This window comes from Petaurus breviceps, unplaced genomic scaffold, assembly GCF_028583685.1.
Source record: "Petaurus breviceps papuanus isolate PSGF00001 unplaced genomic scaffold, PetGlider_PUasm1.0 224, whole genome shotgun sequence".
Taxonomy (NCBI): Eukaryota; Metazoa; Chordata; class Mammalia; order Diprotodontia; family Petauridae; genus Petaurus; species Petaurus breviceps.
The window spans coordinates 15,344,895-15,364,777 of NW_027185887.1; the positions used below are offsets into that span (position 1 = coordinate 15,344,895).

The 19,883-nt window shown below is 39.2% G+C and overlaps 1 long non-coding RNA gene across 1 annotated transcript in view; it reads left to right on the forward strand.

Moving 5' to 3' along the window:
• Window positions 1-19,236, forward strand: part of LOC138166480 (uncharacterized) — a 32,543-nt gene extending 13,307 nt beyond the window's left edge. Inside the window, exons 2-3 of the long non-coding RNA XR_011169605.1 lie at window positions 12,157-12,261; window positions 19,095-19,236. This is a non-coding gene — a long non-coding RNA (uncharacterized lncRNA). The remainder of the gene's footprint in view (window positions 1-12,156; window positions 12,262-19,094) is intronic.
• Window positions 19,237-19,883: the final 647 nt, after the last annotated feature.

Here is a 19,883-nt window from a genome sequence, read left to right on the forward strand (position 1 = left end):
GCTGTGTTGTGGTGTATTAATTTCTATGTTGCTATGATGGATTTGGTTTCCTGGTGTTGGGATTTGGTTTCCTGGTGTGTGAATAAATGTTTTTCTTCTGTCTTCTATATGGAGAATCTGTTATATTTTGCAATTGAGCACTATGCCAATCTATTCAGTTGCTGTCAGCGCTGTGATTGCATTGGTGCTACAATGGGCTTCCTTATTATGCCAGCTTCCATGTGTAATTAGGATAACTGTTCAATTGAAGTAAGAAAAATACAATAAAAACAGAAGTAGAAAGAGGTCAAGCATTAACTCTCATTCAATCGTTCACAAAACTGTAAGCTTTGTCTCCTATCCCTAGCCGTCATATTAAGCTTCTACCTCAGGTATGTCCAGAAGGCATGAATGCATCTGAGGTATCCTCATCAGAAAATACTTGTCATTCACCTAATCTTAGTCAATCTCCAACTCATTGTAGGAATTTGGTTCATTTCCCTTTCCAATCCAGCTGGTTTTGCTCTGGTTACCAACCTTACTTGCCTCTGCTGTGGTCCATGCTCTGTTTATGGCTGTTTCTCCCAATCTCTGCCTTTTCCCCAGTTTAGACTGAATGTTACCAGTTGCTCAGATTCAATTTTATTCTGTTCCTAAAACTCCAGTGTGATAAAAAAAAAAGGATTCCAGATTGTACCCACATAGATATAGTCTAATAGTCATAAATCCAGGGACCATAGCAGGAAAGTGAGTCATGGTGCCTTAGATTCCCCTTTCAAATCTCCCTCTCATGTCTTGTTGTGAAGAGAATAAGAGCAAGACAGAGACCTGGGTTTTAGATAAATTTAGATGTGGATTTATTGATCAAGCACAGGACTGCCTGGAGTATACACTCAAATCAGGCAGCCCCAAATTGGGAAACAGCCAAAGCTTATAAAGGCAAAAACCACAATTGCGGAAGGGAGCTAGTGCAAGCAATGAAATACAGAAGCCAAGAACAGCCATTGGTTGGATCTATAGCTCAGGGCTAATTTGGGAAATGTGGCACAAGGGTACAAGGGTGCAGCCAGAGAACAGGGTGGAGGGTACAGGGTGGAGGGCACAGGGGCAGTGGAATTCCCCAAACAGGCTGGGGTCATGGAACAGGTCAGGGTCATGTTCTGGGTAAAGGGTGTGGGGGACCCTGCTGGGTCAGCATTCTGGGTAGAGGATCTTGATTGGTCAGCATCCCAGAAAAGGGTGGTCTCTTGCATGGGATAGACTTGCCCCATGATCTCTATGCACACTTGCACCATAATCCTTATACAAAATGCTGCTTCAAGGCTTACTGATTTAGGGAAGTACTAACTTAGGGGAAAGATAAGGGAGCAGGGGACTATGCCTTGGGTGATTCACTTTTACCCACAACTACTCCTTTAAGCTGTTACAAGCAGTTACAGGGTTTAGTACAAGGACAAAGACAATTATAAAGGGGCTTAATGGTGGCTTAATGGTGGGTTCCAAATCAGGTGGCATGTGATTTGTGTTACCTTACAACAGTCTGTGGGCAAGCTCCTCTTAAATGCCTTCAGGTAATTGTTTACTGTGAGCATATTCTAATGCCAGGGCATGCCTATTATACTGGCCCATTTGTATTTCAAAAGTATCATATTGCCTCCTCTCAATGGTCCATGGGCCATGGGAATAATAATAGGAAGAAGAAGGAGGAGAAGGAGGAAAAGAAAAAGAAGTAAAATTTAAAAGGTTTAACATTTTACATATTATTTCCTAATTTGATCCTCATAACAACCCTGTGGATGAATAAATAAGAAAGCATTTATCAAGTGCATTTTCATTTTCCTAAGAAGTGTAAATATTAAGCATTTACTCTGTGTCAGACAATGTGCTAAACACTAGGAATACAAATACAAAAACAAAGATAATCCTTTACCTCAGGGAGTGTATTCTAATAGGGGAGGAGAACATATGTATAGGTAGCCAAGGAAGGATGTTTTGGTCTGAAAAGTTACAGGAATAATGAGGCAAGATCTTTACAGCAGCAGATTGACTCCTCTCTCCCAAGGAATGTTAGTGCTAATTTGATTATTGTTTTCAGGGCCAGAGGTAGAAAGTGGAGAGGAGATTAAAAGAGGGTGGCCAGAGGATAACACAAGTATGGACATGGAATCAAGAGAGTTGGAGCATAGCACACTGAATCTGGATATGAGCTAGATTAATGAAGTCTCAGCAATCAAGAGACTGTGGTTTCACAGAGGGAAGTGGAATACCAAGTTAGTCTATGCAGTAGGTGCTTTTAATATGCCCATTTTACAGATGAGTAAATTGAAGCTGGGGGAATTTAAGTGACTTACCCAGGGCCACATTGCTAGTAAATGTGTCTGAGGCAGGATTCAAATTTAAGTATTCCTAATTCCAAATCCTGTGCACTACATCATCACCTTGAAAAGCTGAAATACTAAAACAAATCCAAATCTTTTACTTTAACTAATTGTTCTACACTCTTCCTAGACAAAAAGAGAACAAGAAACAAAATTAATTTTATTTACATTTCAGTTTTTTCCCTTCTATGAATTTCTAAGACATCATGGAATGACCAAAATTCAGGGATCTTTCAATGAAAGGAAGAACTAAGAGCCAGATAATCCACATATTTCATGATCCATCATTAGAAAATAACAAGTGAAGAGTAATGTAAGGAATATTTCTGAGGAACAGAATTTCTAGTAGAAAGTTGCCGTTAACATGCTATGGTGGGTCAGTTAATGGTATATTCAGTCCAATTTTCTATTTCGAAGATTGTAAAGGATGCTTTGTGAGAAAGCATTTTAATTGTTCCCTCAGATATTCCATTCAATTTCTCTGACATCAATTAATCATCTGTTTTATACTGGGCACTGTTGGGCACTAGCATACAAAGATGAAAAAATTATGAGTCTCTGTTACTAAAGACCATACAATCTAATGGAGGTGCAGGGCATGTACCTAAATAAGGATGCTAGTAGGGAAGTAGTGATGGGGGAAAGGAGAGATTCAAGCAAAGTGATCTGGGAAAATTTATGGAGTGAGAGATCCCACCCCTGCTTTTAGCTTGAGGTGTACAGCTAAATGGCACAGTGGATAAAGCACTGGGTGTGGAGTCAGAAAGACCAGAGTTCAAATCTAACTTTTGACACTAGCTGTGTGACCCTGGGCAAGTCATTTAACCCTGTTTACCTCCATTTCCTTATTGGTAAAATGAATTGGAGAAGGAAATGGCAAACTTCTCCTGTAACTTTGCCAAGAAAACCACATGGACAGTTGGTCTATGGGGTCACGAAGAGTCAGACATGATCATATACTATTGAACAATAACTATAAAACCAGAGAAAACTTCATAGAGCAAGTTATAGCTAAGCTGGGGCTCGAAAGAAGAGTAGAATTTCCACCCATCAGTCAGTCCACAAGCAATTGTTCAGGGTCCTTATGTGGCAGGCACTGGGGATATTGTTGTTATTGTTTGTCCTTTGTTCTTGAAGGGGACCAATGACATGAGGAAGGTGATGTCTCTATGTACAAGTGAATTGGATTTAAAAGGGTCAAGGCTGTGCAAAGCCACTCTCTCCTCTAGAGCCAGTGGCAAGACACAGATCTGGGTGATTAGAGATGGCCCTCACTGGGGATATTAAAAAGGCAAAAAAGAGTGTCAGCCTTCAAAGTGCTCCCACTCTAATGGAGGAGTCATGTAAACAACTGTGTTCTTATAATGGAAGGCAAGAGGAGAGGAGATGGCATTAGGACCCTGGACTGGAAAGGTGTCCTCCCATAAGAGGATTTGAGCTAAGTCTTGAGGAAGAGAGGAAACTAAGAGAAGGCAAGGGGGTATTTCAGCAAATGAGGAGAGGAAGGGGTGTGTTACAGGCAAGTGGGAAAAGCCTCCACAAATTCAGAGAGTTGGGAGAGTAGAGAAGATAATAAAAGAGCAGCTGATAGTTCTCTCTGGCTGGGAGGAGCAGTGCATTAAAGTGTGAAATAAGGAAGTCAGTTTAGAGCCTCGAGTGCCAGACTGATTAGTTTGTATTTTACCCTGTGGACAAGAGGGAGCCAGGGAAGATTTCTGAGCAAGGGTTATAGTTAGATTTATACCTTAGGAAGATTATTTGGACAGTCATATGAAGGATGGATTAGAAAGGGGAGAGACTGGAGGCTAGCAGACCAATTACGAGACTGTTAAAATGGTCTAGGCAAGAGGCATAATTAATAGGTCAGGTATGATTTAGCTTTTCTGCCAAATCTGAGAACTCGGAGAAAGGAAAAAACAGTAGATTAATGTCCTTTGTCTTAACATAGGTTTGATTTAATATTGTTATGAAGTAATTTTTGTTGATCAGAACTGATCACTGGCTATTCTTTATAGTTATTCCTATCAACCATTTTAAAATTAACTTCTATAATGAAGTTATAATGATACATAGAAAGGAGAAAAATGCCCACCAAAACAGAATGAATTTATGTGGAAGAGTAATCTTTTTTTTCCAATACGGGATGAGGATGGGGTGATGATTGAGTCATTCAATCTAATTACCCCCCACCCCACTTAAAGGTGAATCAATCTCAATTGAATCAGTAAGAAGTGTGAACTAATTGTGAACAAGGCCTCTACATCTTGCTTCAATCAAGGCATTTCAACTAGGTGTGACAAGAAGTCTATTTGGATTGGCTGAGGGACTTAGTTATGCCCCTTGAGGCTCTTATAAAACCAGGAAGCTAATTTAGAATCAAGCAAGCCCTTGAGAGGGAATTGCTGGGGGTGGGGGTGAGAGGGAGAGTTGGGGGAGGGGTGGATGGAGTATATTAACGCTAGCTACAGACCGTCTCCTCCTCCCATTCCCCTCAAACAGAGAAGGCTCTGGTGAACTTGAGAGGACCAGAGGATTTGGATTTTTCATCATATCCTAGCACTATCCCCGAGATAACAGCAGTGCCTGCACCAGGCAACAAGGATATACAGGTATTAGCAGACGGGGGCTCAGTGGATAAAAGTAATGGGCCTGTAATCAGTAAGGCCTGAGTTCAAACACAGCCTCAGACTAGCCAAAGCTAGCCTTACTAGCTATTGACCTTGAGTAAGTCACATCACCTCTGTTTGCCTCAGTTCTTCATTTGTAATAGCACTCCCCCCCCAGGTTATTGTGAGGCTCAAATAAGAAAATATTAGTAAAATGCTTAGTACCATGACTGGCACATAGTAGGTTATATATAAGTGCTAGTTGTTTTATCATCATCATTATTTTATTATTATTACTGGATGCAATTAAAGGCTCTACAAAGAGCCTAGCAGAAAATCTACATTATATCTTTAAAAATCTCGAGGACTCCACCAAAAAGTCTCCCAGGGGCTATGAGCAATTCTTTGCCATATGTACTCTTGTAGATTATATATGGAAGGGCATGCTTTCCCTCACTCTCTGTATGTACTGGTGGGAGAGCATATCACAGATTTGGGGTGGGAGATGAATTGTTTTACCAACTACACCATCATAGTTACCATCACTTTCTAAAAGCTTATTGTCTGCCTGACTGATAGCAACTGAGAACCATAGGGAGACCACACCAGTGGAAGTTCCTGAGTTGTAGAATTAGAAGACACCATTCCAGAATCTTGAGTGCAGTCAGTCTGGGGAAGAGTCAAACAATGAAAATGGGAGGGGGAGTTGGGATAATTGTTGCAGAGCACTCTTTGTACTTGAAGGTCAATTACTAAAACAACAGCAATTGAAAACTTTAACATTGTAAATTAGGTAAGGTTCCTATACAAGCTTGATCCCACTTGGAGGTTTCTTGGCAAAGATACTTGAGTGGTTTGCCATTTCCTTCTCCAACTCATTTTACAGATGAGGAAACTGAGGCAAACAGCAGTAAGTGACTTCCTCAGGGTCACACAGCTAGTAAGTATATGAGGCTGGATTTGAACTCATGGAGGATGAGTGTTCCTGCTTCCAAGCCCAGTCCTCTATGCACTATACCATCTAGCTGTCCTAAGGGCAGGGACTAGGGGGTCTTATTTATCTGTTTATTTCTTCAGCACCTAACACAATGCATGGCACACAGTAGGGACCTAATAAGCATATGTCAGAACGAACAAATAACATGCCTCCTATCTCCTAGCCTAGTGCAAATGTTGTACCAAACCCTTTTGCCTGCACTTCATTTAAATAATGATTAACTTCTGGGAGGTTAGTAAAAAGTAGGTTAAAAGAAAAGAGCCTACTTTTTTTTACCATTTTATTACCAAGTTTCTTTTTTGATGTTAATCAAAGTAAATATGTGACCACCTTCAGTCTACATGTAAACATAGTAAAATGAAATCTCTCAGTAAACTTTGAATCATAGGGAAAGCAATGAGGTCAAGTAAAAAAAAAAAAGAACAAAAAATGACAGCCTTTAGCCTTTTACATAGCATATCTTTGCCCTGGATGGGAATAAGTAACAAGAGAGCTTCAGAAAATCAGCTGATGTTTACACCAGCTCCAAGACTTTCATCAGAATCTCAGCATGGTTCAAGGAAGAGTCAGGGAGTATGTACAGACAGGAAACATATCGCCAAAGTTCTGTGCATGACCAGATAGGAGCTGACTCAATGGGAGAGGTCTGGCAGTAGTCCACAGAAGTGCGTAGTCTGCTGTACAAATTAGATACACCAAGTAAGCTTAAGAAAGCTAGAAGAGCTTAACAACTTCTGTGATCTTGCTTTAGTTATGAGTTATATTTCCACAAGAGAAAACTGGAGGAATACTGGGATATTTAGCACAAAAATATTCTTCCCTCTCTAACTTGTGGCTTTATTTTATAGTCTTTTTAACTGATGGAAATTATTCTCAGTCCTAAGCAATCCTGAGACTTTCAGAGAGATTCTACCAAAGGCCTACAGTATTTATTACCTACTTTTTACCAACCCACAGGGTGTAAATACATTAAAATGGAGACTGCCACTAAGATTTTTTAGAGGATCAAAAACATTTGTGCATAATTTGTAACTTATGTGCATAAAGATTGTGCTGTCTGATCTCGATAAGTTTTTGAGGTGATATTTCTTTCCTTTCACCCTGAAACCCATTACTCATCCATACACACTGTCATTGGCTCAGAATAGCATATAAGAAGATGGGAAGAACATAGCTATAATAAGGGCTGTAACTAGGGCTGTGTAATCAGTGTTTTGCCTCAGGGTGCTTAATTTAGAAAGTAATGATAGCACTTGCTAACCTTCTGCAGTATAGGGAGAATAAAACTTAGCACCTACTTGGAGAGAATAATCAGTATAAAATGAGAAGCTTTCAGATGGTAGGGGGATAAGCTTTTCCTTTTCCTTCCCCTATTGTGACTATCTTGTCAGGAACTGCCTCATGCCAAAGTCCTAACCTCCTTACTTCTGTTCTGTGAGGGGTGTTAAACAACACCCTTCCCAAATGAAGGCAATCTCTGTGTGTTTTTTTTAAATTCGTAATTACAGATATGATCAAGATATTGATCTTTTTTTACATATTGATATGTAATCTTTTGGTTCATGCATGAGACCCATCTCTAGATGATTCCACTGTCTCTAAGTGCTGGAAGATAAAATGGAAGATAAAATAGTTATCAAAGACAAAAAAAAAAGATTCATTAGAAGAACCACAGGTTCTTCTGTACCTTACAAATTCAATTATTGTATTTTCCTTTGACTTAATTGGTACCAGAGCACTTGACCTTAGTGAGATTCATGGCACACCTCACATGACCTTGATCTTTTTTTGCCTTTTTTGGAGGAGGGAAGGCAGAACAAATGGGGTTAAGTGACCTGCCCAAGGTCACACAGCTAATAAGTGTTAAATGTCTGAGGTTGGATTTGATCTCAGGTCCTCCTCACTCCAGGGCCTGTGTTCTATTCACTGTGCCACCTAGCTGCCCCTGTCCTTGATCTTTGTATCTCCAGACAATGGTAGTTGTTCTGATGGTCATTCATTTTATGGTTAACGTGCAATATAAAAAAAATAAAATTAAAAAAAAAATAAAATAAAGTGCTCTGTGGAGTGGTCTTTGTAAGAACAATTGATTGTAGGACACAGGATTGTCTTTTCTAAATGGCAAGATTAAATAAGAATTTATTAAGCACCAGGCACTGAAATATTACTTGCCCTCAAGAAGTTTTCATTCTAGTGGGGAGACAGAATATATACATAGATAAGTAAATGCAAAATAGATACATAGTAACTACCAGGGAATTTGTGGTGGGGGGAAAGAATAAGGGATCACTAACAATTAAAGAGTTCTGGAAAAGTCTCCCATAGGAGCTAACACTTTAGCTGAGTTTGAAGGGAGCTCTCACATCTTTCCTGCTCTCTGTCTGTGTGAATGTGATTATCACCCTAATTCATGCTCATCTGATTTGGGGGTCTTAAAAATGTAACAGCCTCCAAATTGTTTTCCTGGCCTCATATCTCTACCCTCTTCATTCATTCTCCAGATAGCTGCCAAAATGATATATTCCTAAAACACAGGCCTGACCACGATATCCCACTGCCCAATAAATTCTAATGGCTCCGTGTTAAATCTAAGATCAAACAGACTCCTCTGTTGGGCATTTAAAGCCCTTCACAAACTATCTCCAACCTATCTTACTTTACTATATAATGTAAAGCTTTACTATACATTAATCCCCTTCAACCTCTCTATAATTCAGCCAAACTGTCCTTTTTCTGTTCCTTACAAAAACCATTCAAACCCCATCTCCTATGCCATTGAGCAGGCTGACCTCCATGCCTGGAAATGCACTCTCTTCCCACTTCTGCCTTTTAGAATTCCTGATTTCCTTCAAAGTTCAGTTCAAGCATTACCTTATATGTGAGATATGCTAATGTCTGTCCCCCCAAATTTGTACATACTTATGTATCCACATTGTCTCTCCCTACTGAAAGACTGAGACTTGAAGGCAGAAACCATTTTGGTTTTGTCTTTGTGACAACAGTGTCTAGCACCATGCCTGACAGATAGTAGGCTTTGCTGATAGATTGATGAAACAAAGGAAAATATAGAATGTCTTTTTTTTTTTTCCTATGTGGCTCCTGTTAGTTTTTTCAGTGACAGAATAATGTGAGCAAAGAAGGGAAAGGGTGTGAAGAATCACATAGTTTGAAGACTATAAATATTAACTGTTGATAAAGAATTGAATCATAGTAATCTCAACATTCTCACTCTAAGTGAAATGGTTTTATTGTGCATCCAAGGGCAACAAGAAACATCACTTCAGGGTATGTTTCATATTGCTGTACTAATGATAAGCATTTGCAAGTATGAACACCAGTATGAAGACAACTATAGCTTAGACATCAACATCTGTTGCAGAGGAGTGAGAAGTCTGGAAAACTCTACAAAGAACTTAATACAGATCTCCAAATTGAATCAACATATGATTTGATATTTGTTGCAAAAGTGAGCAAGGGAGGGGCAGCTAGGTGGTGCAGTGAATAGAGCACCGGCCCTAGAGTCAGGAAGACCTGAGTTCAAATCCGGCCTCAGACACTAAACACAAAAACTAGCTGTGTCACCTTGGGCAAGTCACTTAGCCCCAGTTGCCCTCCAAAAAGCAAAAAAAAAAAAAAAAGTGAGCAAGGGGAGAACAGCAAAAAAGAAGCGTTGGAAAAATCTAAGTAATGAGAGTATTTAAAGTCCTGAAGAAGTCTCATGTCCACACCTTATACTTTCTTTAAGAAAGGAGTCAGGGCAGCTAGGTGGTGCAGTAAGTAGCTGGCCCCAGAGTGGGGAGAAGGACCCGAGTTCAGGTCCGGCCTCAGACACTTAACACCCACACAAAAAATACTAGCCGTGTAACCTTGGGCAAGTTACTTAATCCCAATTGCCCTCCAAAAGGCAAAAAAAAAAAAAAGGAGTCAGGAGGTGTTAGACATAGCAAGCAGCAAATAATATCACACACACAAAAAGAAATTGATTACATTTTAACAGGAAACAAATAACTGATAGCCAGCATCCCTTCAAAATCTGCAGTCTTGTGTATAATCAGGGAACTGATTTTTAGGGCAAAGATCAAAGTTAATAACAATTTTTTTTAAATGATAAGAAATGGTATACAACTGAAGTAACTTTAACTTAATCTTTTTAAAAATAAGTCTGTTGATGCTGAAAAAGAGCAATTTATAGTCTTAGATCCCTGGGATGCTGGTAAGTTAAGTGATCTGCCCAGAACCACATAGGCAGCATATGTCAGAGGTAGAGTATATGGGGTGTCCAGAGGAGACCAGCACCTCTGGTATGAGCCCTTTTCAGGGATCCACCAGTCACCCAACTCTCACCTGTGGTTTCAAGAAGCTGTAGCATGCTCAGTGGTCACAGTCCAGTAAAGATCTCTCTGACTCCAGAGTCAACTCTACCCAACTCTGCCTCTCTGGTTTACATTTAACCAATATAAATCAATCTCAAAACCCAAAAAAACAAAGTTTGCCTTAGATAGCATTGTTGATCTCCTTGCCAAATGGAGAGATATGGCAGCTGAGAGCAACACCTCTTTAGCATGTAAAGGCCTTTATAAAATCTTACAGAGAATGATTGTGGAATACTATGAGTAGTCAAGAAGTAGTATAGGGATATGCAAGTTCACAGAAAATTTAGCAAAAGACCCAAGTAAGCTAGAGCCTCACAAAGATGTTTAAGAATAAAACTGGAATGAGAATAAGAAACAGATGAAAAATGGAAAGGATCTGAAAAGATACTGGTAGCAATCTTTTTGTCTCTCCACCAATGACAGTGGAACTTCTATATTTAGATTCTAACATCACAGTCTCAGATATGCTGTGTGGGGAGGTTAAGATTGTTGGCACTGAAGAAACAAAGATGGGAAGCGAGATGAGATCAAGTCTACATAGAAGAGGTCTACGTTGGAGGCCATGTGGTTTCGAGGGCATTGGGGAATTGGTTATTAAGACGTTCTCAATGAGAACCACAATCATTCAAAATAACTAAGTGGACAAATTATATCTTCTGTCTAATATAAAGGAAAAAACCAATTTTGTAAAACTTTGGAACCCTGACTACTCATCATTTCAAAGGACTGATGAGATAATTTCCCTGTTGGCAAAGGTGAGGGACTAGAAGTTCCAAGAAAGACACACGTTTTCAGACACTGACAATGTATTGTTTTGCTTCATTTTATTTGTTTAAAAGGAAAGCTCTACCAATTGTTTGGTTTTTATTTTGTTTTGGTTTTTTGTTATTGTTGGGTTGATAATATGAAAGGACAGAGGTGAAAAATAAAGAGAAAGAAAATGGCACAAATCAATAGTTCTGTTACTAATCTGCTAAATTTAATATATGCTCTTTTTAAATACAAGATAATGCATAACAGAAGCTTACTGTTCACATGCAGTCCTCTTTTTGTGTTTCTGAATGTTGTGTGTGTTGATAATTACAGAGTTCATAATGAAAAAGGAACTTTTTCTTAATAATACCTATTGTCCAGACTAAGATAGGTAGTTATATAGACAACCTGTAGAGATGTTCCAGGACTTGAAGCCCATCCTGGTGTAACCAAAGTCTGCTTCTACCTTCAAGGACTTCAAGAAACTTTTCTGCCTAAATATAGGTTTGCTACACTCCCCCTCCTCTAACACAATACCCATCTTATTTTCTCTTATATAAGGCTTCCAGATGCATCTTTTATATTTTCTGGCATATTTAACCTCATGGTCACCAGTGTTTCATAACTTTGGGCATGGGACTGGGGGGGGATAGGGCAACAGTATAGGAATTACCTTTATCTCTTGTTATGGGGTACAGCCCTATGTCTCCTACATTTCTACCTCTGATTAAGAAGTTTCTGTTTAATGTGAAGGTATTTGTAGACACTATATTTGATTGCTTACTGCCATGGGGGGAGGGGAGGAGGAGAAGGAGGGAGAAGGAAAGGAAGGGGGAGAAAGTTTGAAACTCAAGGGATTGTAGAACTGAATGTTGTAAACTAAAAGTAAATAAATAAACTTAAAAAAAGTTTCTGATGACAAAGTGGTTGAGTTTCCTGCTAAGTAGTCCATAATTGATAACTAACATAATTGGAAACTGAATACTGCTTAAAAGTTATAGAATAGTCTCATCCCAGGGGGGAGCTTTGGCAGTTTTCTGAAGCACTATTCTCTGTGTATATGCATGGAGAATTAACTTTGGATTGGCAGAGACTGAGGAGAGAAGGCAAGAGAGAAGGTGAGAGGCAAGCTATGGACTTCAGATGGCAAACAGGAGAAATCTCTGGAACCACAGGTATGTAGCAAAAGCCAGCACCCCACACAGCCTTCAGTTTCCATCATCTGCACCTCCCAAAGCTGCTAAGAACTGACTTCTTGGATGAAATTACTTTCTCCATAGTTGAGTTGAGATCTCATTTTGTTCCTCAGTCACAGAGCTCCCTGACTGTTCTCTGTATAACTTCCCTGATTACTATAACTTTGATAAATGTTTGCTTGGTATCTGTGTGGCCAGAAGTAAGTGCTTACCCTTCTGGTCTAGGGGAAGAGCTATTTTCCACCCAGAAGGACAAAAGAAAATGGAGCTTCATATTTTAAACTGAAAATACCTGATGTGTAATAGATTGATATAGTTCTAGCCCAATACTCCTTTTGGACATAAGGGGAGTGAAACCATGGAACTTCTCCTTGCTCTAAACAAAGGTGAAAATGACAATTTCTTTTGGAGGTGTCCAGTGAGGTATTCCAAATCTTTTCTAAATAAATCTCCTTGTCTTCTCTGGGGTGGGAGAGAAGTAGGAGGGAGGGAGAGAATTTGGAACTCAAAAAATTTTTAAATGAATGTTAAAAAAATTTTTACACATAATTGGGAAATATTTTACAAAACTAAAAATACAAATGAATCAATAAATCTCCTGTGACATAAGACATAGACAGATAATATATATTAGAGATAAAAAGAACCACACTTTTGAGTAGTGAGAAGAATGATGTTTGCCAGGAAAGAATGGGGAGAGGGGATGCAATTCCACTTACTTTCATGCTTCCAACAGGGATACAGAAAACTAGAATAGCATTACAAATGCAGCGGTAACAACAATCACACATGGTTCTCTTTCCTTCCATCCACTTTTCTGTAATCCCTTTTCTAAAAGATGAACCTAGAACATTCCCCTGTTCCCCACCCCCCAAGCCCTTTTTTTTTCTTTTGGCCAAATGAAAATGAACCTCTGGCTTTCTCTAGCATGAATTATTCAAAATACCTCCTTTCACACATGGACAGAAAGATCAATCCTCCTGATTAAAAACTGACCAGGTTTGCATTTCCAATGGTCTCTTTAATCTTTTAATTATGTCTGGTTGCAGGCGACTCAGACTGAGTCTTAAAGCAGCTGAGTGAAATGTTGAATGCTTAGTGAGTTTGAAGAAGCCTTCCAAGTCCAGAAATGTTTTTTGTTTAACAAATTAGCATGATCCACAGTCAGAGAAATTTACCTTCAGACATATGGCTGGAGAGTTGGAGTCTTCTCCTAAAAATGTTTGCTTTCATTTCAATATTATATGTTAACATATAATACATATATATGTGTGTGTCTTATGTACATGTTTTATGACTTCTAATTTCCCTAGTAAGCTTTTACAAGCTTCAGCCAGGGGTTGGCTAGTATATGTACCTCTAACAATAAAAGGATATAGGCCTATGAATACTCTGGAAAAGGCAGGAGAATTTGACCAAGAGCAACTTCAACGTGGTGGCCTGAGATCCAATGGGTCCAGGAGTAAACTGGCTTCACTTACTAAGATTTCTGAAAGGAAACAGAGTCATACAAGCTCCTCACTTCTTCATGTAAAACTATCTTTGGTGTGATGGATGGAAAGCAGACCATACCCAGAAAGTTTTCCAATGATACTTAGTAATTGGCTCCTTACAAGGAGGGAATTAGTTTAAACTTCATAATAAGTCCTAGAGCAGGTAATAATTATTTGTGTGGTTTGAATTTTCAGTGACATACAAGATAATATGACCTAAGAAACTGAAACATTCAAAAGACAAAATGTGGATATATGCCCACCTACATTTAAGAAGACATACTCCAGACCATCAGCAGAACTCTGATCTGACTAGTCTGTCTCTCCCAACACCATAAACCACTGATTTTTAAGTGTTCTTGTCAGGACTTCAACTGAGCTCTAAATTTCACCTACAGAGTGCTTATGTGAAAGGGTTGCTTTCTAAACATCTAGCAGCAAAAAGACAGCATTTGGCAGTCTAAGAACTAGTCTAAACAGAGACTAGATCAGAGGCTTGAGGGAGACAATGCAGTGGGGAAAGTACTGGATTCTGATTCATTCCCATACATTATTTTTTTCACTACTTGGATGATGGGACATAGAAAAGACTGGGGAAGTTAAAGTAGTTCAAGCTGGTATAGATAATTTAAGCCAAGGGACAGAGATAGATCAGCTTGCTGCTGCATCTGATTATGTGTTGCTGTTGGAGAATGGCCTTGGCACTGGTTCCTGGGATGATTCTGGATAAGGCTGAGTGCTTCCCAATGTCTAATACAGGCAGTAGAATCAACAATAGCTTGTTTGGACTGATGTACTGCATGGCCCAGACTCTAAATGGTTATTAGAGCTTCATTCTGGAAAGTTCTTAAGGGGCAGCGCTGAGAAAATGAAAAACTGGGAGACCCAGGTTGGGGTGATGGCTTAGCCATCAATTAGCTTCAGAAGTTCAGAAGTGGGCAGCTAGGTGGCCCAGCAGCTAGAGTACGACTTCTTAAATTTTTTCCACTCAGGACTGGCAGCATACATTGGTGTTACATAGCCTGAGGACGTGCACAGTGCAAAATGCCCCTGCTTTGTGTTCAGAGCCAAGGCTTCAGTGAAGTTGTACGATGCAACACAGGCAAGCACTACCAGAAACACCTCTCATTCATTATGCATTTCACTTTTAATTAATTTTTGGTCATTCCAGGTTCAGAAATCTTTTTCTGTTGCCAAATTTTTCATGACCCACAGTTAAAGAAGTGCTGAGCTAGAGCACTGGGCTTAGAATCAGGAAGACTCATCTTACATGAATTCAGCTCTATCCTCAGACACTTATTAGCTGTGTGACTCTGGGCAAGTCACTTAATCCTGTTTGCCTCAGTTTCCCTCATCTATAAAATGAGCTAGAGAAGGAAATGGCAAACCACTCCAGTATCTCTGCCAAGAAAACCCCAAAATGGTGTCAAAAAGAGTCAGACACAATTGAAAAGAGACTGAACAACAAAGCTTCAGAAGTCATTTAATCTTTTCATCCCTCTGTTTCCTTATCTATAAAATGAGGGATCAGATTATATAAAATCTGAGATCTTCTCCAGATCTTAAAAAATTATTATTCAGTGGAATAGAAGGACTATATCTGATTTTACCCAATGTATTTAGAATAATTCTACAGGTTTCTTAGGGGAACTTCACTAGAATTCACTGAAGAATAATTCCAGGAGAGACAAGTTGCCTATCATTTGAAATAGGCAAGTAAGTGTGCAGCTCCTCTAGTCTTTCTCCTTGTCTCTGAGCCTCAAAAAAAGTAACTGAGAAGTTATTTTAGCCACTAGTCAGTGGAACATGCTTTATATTTATAAACCAATGAGCATTCATTAAACTCTTATTGTATGCCAGCAAGCCAATGAGCATTCATTAAGCTCTTACTGTGTGCCAGACACTGTGTGCTACATACTACTAATACAAATTACAAGGAAAAAGAAAAAATAGCTCCTGACCTCAAAGACTTTACATTCTACTGGGGAAAGACATATATAAAGGGAAGCTGAAGAGATGTGGCAATTGTTCTTCTCATAAAATCAACTTCAAAATGTTGCATATTTCTATATTCAGAAATGTATTTAATTCTGCTCCATCTCAAGGACCTGAGTTCAAATCTGGCTTTGACTCTTACCTCTATGAGACAATGGAAAAGTTATTTTACCCATTTGGGCCTCAGTTTCTTCATCTGTAAAATGAGAGCGTTAGACCATTAGGGGTGGGGAACCTGGGACCCTGAGGCTGCATGTGATCGTCCAGGTCCTCAAGTTCAGCCCTTCAACTGAATTCAAACTTCATAGAACAATTCTTTTAATAAAAGGATTTGTTCTGTACAACTTGGGCTCACTCAAAAGGCTGGATCCAAGGACCTAGAGGCCACATGTGGCCTGGAGGTCACAAGTTCCTCAGTACCTTCCTGGTAGATTATTGCTAAATTCTCTTACAACTCTTATAACCTCACAATGTTTTCTGAAGATCCTAGTGCATTTGATTGTTGCTTTGTAAAAACACACTGTTCCTCACCTAAGCCAGGCAGCCAGGTGGTGCATTGGATGGAGCGCCTGGCCTGGAGTCAAGAAGACTCATCTTTCTAAGTTCAAATCTGGTCTTAGACATTTACTAACTATGTGACTCTGGGCAAGTCACTTAACCCTGTTTGTCTCAATTCCTTATTTATAAAATGAGCTGGAGAAAGAAATGGCAAAGCACATCTTTGCCAAGAAAACCCCAAGCAGGGGACACCAAGAGTAGCACGTCTGAATAACAGCAAAATGCCAACTTTGTCCAAAGCCACGGACTTCTGACTGAAACTGCCCTTAAAGATAGACTAGCTTATGGAGCACCTACTATGTGCTAAGCACATTAAGGAAGAATAATACTGGTGATAATACTATTATTTGCATGGTCCACATATGCAAAAACCTTACAGTCGAGTGTAGACTTGAAAATGCAACACATAGTTCACAGCATATATAAATGTCATGAAAAGACAGAGCTGTAACTCAAACTTTTGTGCCTGGGGAAAGGGAGGATGCAAGGAAGGGGAGCTCTTGTGGGGTGTGGCTGATGGGTAGAAGAAGCTTGCCCTGGGACACCCTGCCAGCTGGTTCTATGCTGACCTTCAGCTAGAAAGGGCAGTAGGTTCTAGGAGTGCAGTCTCTGGAGGAGGAGGAATCTTGAATTATGCTTTTGATGCTAACTTTCAGTGCCCTGGAAAAAAGCTCCAGTTGCTGCCACCCTCATTACCTCTCCATGAAAAAAAAAAAAACATGGCATTTTAGAACCATTTTAAATTCTTCAATTGCCTCTCTCAGTTTACAGAAATCTTTAAATTTTAAAGCTAATGCCTGAACAGATACTCACTTTGATCTTACAGCAAGATATTATAAATTCCATGAACCCTCAAATAGCTATTTACCCACTGGTCTACATGATGGAATTTAGAGTTCAGAGTGTGAAGAATAAAAATTTAAGACACCCACCCACCCATATGAATATGTACAATATGTGTGTTGTTCTCAAACGCCCATTCCTCCTTGAAAAGTCTTCGCATACTTGGGGTAGCCATCTCCCTGACTCACTGGCAGGGTTAAGGTCTGTTGCTTACCCTCAGTCTGGTTTAGCCTATACTGAGAAGGAGCTTGGTTAGGCACTGAAGACACCAAGGTCATCCCTGCATTGGGCCATCACCAGTCATCTTGACTTTTATCTTGCCACGGGATTTTGATGACTCAGCAAGATAGAGTGAGGCTGCCCACTGTGCAACTCTGCCTCACTCACATCCAATTCATACACAAATCAAGACCTCACCCTGCGATGTCATTGGTCCTCTTCATAAACAAAGGATGAACAACAACGTGTGTGTGTGTGTGTGTGTGTGTGCTTAAGGTCAATTTAAGTTTGTTTTTTTACCAAATAGCACATGCTATAAAATGCATTAGGATCTTCAGAAAAGATCTTGAGATTATAGATTTAAAACTGAAGGAAAACTTAGCAAAAGCCCCTCATTTTACGGATGAGGTAACTGAGACTCAAAGGAATGAAATAACTTCTCCAAAGTCACAGCAGTAAGTATTGGATCCAGGATCTGAGCTCAGATCCTCTATCTATAAATTCGGGGCTTTTGGATTGGAACAGATTTATAAAGAAAATTTCTAAATATATAGAATACTATATTTGAAGTTGATTCTCTTGCTGAAGATAGATGGACAGACACATACATACACACACAAACATATGTTTGTTCCCATATGACCAGTTCTGTGATATCATTGGTCTAGAGATGAGTAAACTCCCTCTACCAATAACCAGAGTCACACAGCAAGTATGTGCAAGAGGTGAGATTTGAATTCTGGTCTTCCCTATTCTGAGGGCAACTCTATTCACTGAACCTCTTGTTTTTCATAATAATATATCAGCAAGTATTAAGTGTGTTTGGTGAATTAAATTATCTGTTAATATAGGTATATAAATATATGCACATACAACAATTTTATAAATGAATATATATCTATGTACAGATGATAGATACGTTTCTGTCATCTATGTGTATCTATGTATAGAGGTGTGTATTTATATATGTATATCTATATCTGTCTATGTATCTACATATAGATACCTATCATGTATATGCATATTACATAGATATATGTACAGATAGATATATATATGTGTGTGTGTGTATATATATATATGGAGAGAGATCATTTTTTAAAGGTTTACTATGTTTCAGGCACTATAATATATCAAACTATATGTGCAAAAACAGGATATAGACAATAGACAACAAATTTTTGGTGGGCAAATGATGATTCTGAATCAAAGCAGAAAAAGGTTTCCCCAATAGAAGGAATTTTAACTAACTCTCCAAAGTTACTACCATAACTGTGAATAATGTGGGCCAGGTGTGCCTGAGTATGGGCCACACCCAGGGCCTGGTGTTTTGATGGGGAGAAGGATAGAGGATATTAAGAAGATTTGAAAGATTTGAAAGGTTCAGAGTTGGAAACAATTCTATTAATTGTGCTTTAGGAGGGTCAAATTTAGAATTATCAGAGCTCTGGGAGTTCTCAGGAAGGAACTTGCAAGTGTGGAGAAAACAAGACCCTCCAGTCACAGACAACATGACCTACTAAGGCATCCCTGAGAGGACATGCCCTCTTCACAGCAGAAATCGGAGCCAGATCAATGAGTTTTATGGCTAAAACCTTGTTGCTCCAGCCAGGCCTTCCCAGATTCCTTTCCACAATAATAATGTGTTAATGACTTTGATAAGGGAGGGATACATATCATTAACACCTCTTAATTACCTTTCAGGCACCAGGAAAGCAGCTGCAGAATACACAAATAGAGGAGCCTCTGGAGGAAGTTACAGATAAAGTGGTCCCTCTGATTATTAATGTTATATTATTTTGCCTCCATTAATTATCTGATTTTTCTTTTAAAAAGGTGACCTGTCATTATCTAAGAAGCAAAATACATGTTTGTGGTTGATTCAATTCTAGTCACAACTGTTCTGTTTATATATATGACGATCGTTTCCCTCAGGATAAATTTGTTGCAAGTGCAACCCCCATTTATCTGCTTGCTAATTCTCAAAATAAAGAAACCAACCATATCAGACTTCTTTTGTAAACACAATAAGGAGGCACAAGGGGCTACATTACGGGCCATTGCCTACTACACAGTTGTCAAAGAATGCTAAATGTTTATTTTTGCCAGATCTGTTTATTTCAAAGATCTTAAAGGGTTTCATCATATGGATTTTAATACCATTAAATAAAATCCATCTCTTTTATGTGGAAGGATTAGGCCTACTTTGCTTGGTGCCAGAGGGCAGAACCAGAGCTGTAGGGTAGAAGGAGCAAGGAGGCAGTTTTTGATTCTACATGTAATCACAGTTGTGCAAAACAGAATGAGCTTTATAGGAAGGTAGAAAGTATCCTGCCGTAGGTCTCCAAGGCAGGTATGAGTGACAGTCTGTCAAGCATATCGTGGAAGGCATTCCTGCTTTGGGTGGGGTGGGGACTAGATGACTTTGAGTGTGCCTTCCCTTCTGCAATACTATGCTTCTAATAATGCTTAATTTAAGTAGTTTCATATTCT